The sequence below is a fragment of the Eptatretus burgeri genome, chromosome 3 (genome assembly GCF_056783735.1).
Source record: "Eptatretus burgeri isolate ZD-2024b chromosome 3, Ebu_testis_v1, whole genome shotgun sequence".
Taxonomy (NCBI): Eukaryota; Metazoa; Chordata; class Myxini; order Myxiniformes; family Myxinidae; genus Eptatretus; species Eptatretus burgeri.
Window position 1 is genome coordinate 35,420,695 of NC_140963.1, and position 3,744 is coordinate 35,424,438.

A 3,744-nucleotide genomic window follows, 5' to 3' on the forward strand; every position below is an offset into this window, starting at 1 on the left:
GAGATGAAGGTTGAACCAAGTCCAAACCACTCAAGTACTTTGAAAAGGTACCGATGGTCAACACGGTCAAAGGCTTTCTCCTGATCAAGGAGAAGAAGTCCTAAATCTTTCGGGTTTTCCTTGCACAGTTCAATGATGTCCCTCACAAGGGAGATGTTGTCATAAATGGAACTTTTTGGGACACAGTAACATTGGTCTTCTTTCAACAACGAGGATAAATAAGGAGTAAGTCGTGATGCCAGGGCTTTTGAAAATATCTTGTAGTCCGTACATAACAGAGAGATAGGACGCCAATTTTCAATACTCAGCATGTCTCCCTTTTTTGGGATGAGGGTAAGAAGAGCTCGTCGGCAACTCCGAGGTAGCTCTCCAAGCTGGCAGCTTGCGTTCAAGGTGTTAATGAGTTCTGGACCCAATAAGTGCCAAAACTTCTTGTAAAATTCGGTTGTAATTCCATCCAATCCAGGTGCTTTCCCAATGGCAAGGCCGTGCAGGGCAGTGCCAAGTTCATCCAAGGTGATGGATCTTTCCAGTTGGGAACGCCCATCTTCACACAACACTGACAGGCCTACGGAGATAGAGGCGACACTGACAGGATTTATTTGTTCCATTGAATATATTTTCGAAAAGTATTCCTTCACGAAAAGTTTGATTTCTGATTGTGTAAAGGTAATGGATGGATCTGCTAATCACAGCTGAGAAAGCTGCTTACTGGGAAGATGTTTCTGTAAGGAAAAGAAGTACTTGGTTGGTACGTCTGCCTCATTCAGGTGTCGCACCCTCATCCAAACTCAGGCACCACGTGCATTCCTCTCGGTTATTTCCTTTAATAAAGGACTGTTTCTCAGTTAAGGTTTTTTATATGTTACTATTATTTTGTCCGATGACCCGTTGGAGTTGTAAAATCTCTAACTGTAATATTTTCTTAACTTCATGGTCAGCCCTTGTTGAGAAAAAAAAACGATACTGTTGACAGAACCCTTTAATTTGGGTTCTTACTAAATCCCACCATATCAACGAGTTAACGGAACAGCTTAGCTTCTCTTCTAGGAGAGCCGTCCAGAAGGATTCAAAGGCCTGAATGAAGTTGAGGTTTTCCAGTAAACTGTTATTGAGTTTCCAGTGAGAGCTCCCTGGACATGGTTTAGAGAGTTGAATAAAGACTCGAGCTTGGGAATGGTCGGAGAAACCAGAAGGCACGATATCGGATTTATAAACTCTATGTAATAAATGAGAATTTACATGGATACGATCAAGCCTCGCAAGTGAGATGTGGTTGTTTAAACAACGACACCATGTATAAGACCGATCAGAAGGGCGCTGCACGCGCCAAATATCATGAAGATTATATTTCGCAATGATGTTTGCAAAAAGTTTTGCGGTACATGGTTGGGGCTCCGGCCCGTTCCGGTCAAATGAAGCATTAACAGTACAGTTAAAATCGCCACCAATAATTAGACAAGTCTGCAAATCCAGTGTTTGCAGGAATTTTCTCAGTTCGGCAAAAAAGGAGATCCGCTCGTCATTTTTGCTTGGAGTGTACAAATTGAGAATAGTGAACTTGACCTGATTAATAGAGAAGGTCATGGAGGCAAAGTGTCCATCAATAACACTCGTAAATTTAAGGCAGGACGGATGGAAATATTTCCCCAAGACAAACATGATGCCTGCCTTCGATGTGGAGTTGTTACTGAAGAAACATTCCTTGTCCATAAATAGTTGCCACTGAGCCTGAACAGATCGGACGGCATGGGTCTCTTGTAACAAAGCTATGTCGAGACCGTTGACCTCTACCAACTGTTTAATTTGGATCTTGCGGAGCGGACTCCCACCACCATTAACATTTATTGTTCCAATCTTGAAACTGGCCATGAGGAAAGGGATAATTTCTAAGAATAAGATCAGAAGCGGGATAATTGATTAGGATCCCTTTTCGCCTTGGCAATCAATTTTTTTAAGCGGTGAGAGGGTGTCTGGTGGAAACCGAATAAGTCAGGCTTACGTACGATAGCCTGAGCACACTCAAGGAAGGACGATAGATCTGGAAAGTATTCCGTCAGGTTTATATTGCGTTTCCTGTATGTATTTTGTAAGAAGAGTCTTATTTGTTCAGGGGGGGTAGGACTTTGACTGGTGAGCTTCTCCACAGTTTCCACCTGACTGTTCCTGTTTGCTTCCTCCAGGTCAGATTCGTAAGAGTCGGTTTTAGTTTCCGAGTCACAAAGCTTGTACCGTCCTGCATATCGATACTGTCGTCAGTATTGATACACGGATCTGTACTGGTTACCATGTCTATGTGCTCTTCCATTGTGGGAACATCTCCTGGTGAAGTAATGGAAATAATCGGGGGAGTTGATGAAACGGAAACACCATCAGTGGATGTAGCGATATCGCTTCCCTCGACCGTAACGGTGTTATCGACCTCCAACGGTGTGGAGGTTTTCAGGACTGTGGGGGTCTCTCGTAAAACATCCATTTTAACATTTCCTGCGTTTTCAGCTTCACCACGTGATGGACTGGGAGCAGTTACAGGGTTAACATTTGTTTCACTATTTCCCGCTGACAAGGATTCAGGGTTAACATTTACCAAAGTGACAGCAGGATCATCACTCGTGGTCTGTGTATCACCGCCAATGGACTTTCCAATAGGAGAGTTTTTAACGAGTGAAACAGTTTTCTTCACTGAAATAACAGGTAAAGCGATTTCTGTAAGGGAGACGTCTCTGTCCTCACCGGCAAGTAGGGTAAACTTGTTGGTTGTAGGTACCGGGGTCCGGGTCCATTCCAGGTCAATTCCGGGTAGGCCTTGTAGAGTGACGTCAGACTCAACTGCAGGAACATTCCCGACAGATTCCTCGTTTGTAAATGCTCCTTTCTTCTGGGTTAAACGACCATCAGGTAAAGTCTTTCTCTTTCTTGATGAAACGATGGTGAAACCATCCCAAACATTCGTTTTGCTGTTTAGACTATCGGGCTGAGAGGCCTGGGCCTTATTACCGGACACGGGATCCGCTTCCTTCACAGAGGAGGAGGAGGAGGAAGAAGAGGAAGAAGAGGAAGAAGAGGAAGAAGAGGAAGAAGAGGAAGAAGAGGAAGAAGAGGAAGAAGAAGACGACGACGTATTCTTGTTGACGAGGTTTGTTTCATCGTTCGACGAGGTTGACTTTGGGCAAGATCGTTTCAAGTGTCCGAAATTACCACATTCGAAACATTTCAAGGTGTCAGTGGTTACGTAGACTTGGTAATCATGATTATCAATTTTGAGTTTTAAAACGATGTTCAAGGTTCTTTCAGCGTTAGAGGGAGGAAGCACCACATAAGCTTGTCTCCGAAAAGACATCACATGCTTCGTCCGATCGTCCTGGCTACGTAAAGGTAACATGGTGATTTGAGAAACCACAGTACCATAACGAGATAATTCGAAGATCAGCGTATGATTCTTCAGGAAAGGAGGAACGTTCGAGATAATGACCTTCACGGCCGGTGTGTCCAGAGGGGAGACGAGCACGAAATGTCCGTCGTCTGTTGATAGTCCGGTCGATACGATTTCATGAACCAGTTCTGTCTCAGACACGAAGATTACCACGCGTTTGTTCATTCGTGAGGCTGCACGAACTTTGTCAGTACCGACTATGTTTCCCGTAGCAATAACGAGATCCTCGACGCTGACGTCGTCGGGTGCGACACAGACGACGCCATGTTTTCTTGTTTATGCTTCAAATGCCGAATAACGGGAACAAGAAG

General features: G+C 44.3%; 1 protein-coding gene across 2 annotated transcripts in view; it reads right to left on the reverse strand.

The window, feature by feature from the left end:
* LOC147029677 (uncharacterized) overlaps positions 1-3,095 on the reverse strand; it is a 34,714-nt gene extending 31,619 nt beyond the window's left edge. For both annotated transcript variants that reach the window (XR_015056012.1, XM_085872909.1), the window contains exon 1: positions 2,734-3,095. The gene's annotated coding sequence lies outside the window, so the exon portion shown is untranslated. The remainder of the gene's footprint in view (positions 1-2,733) is intronic.
* Between the last annotated feature and the right edge of the window lie 649 nt (positions 3,096-3,744).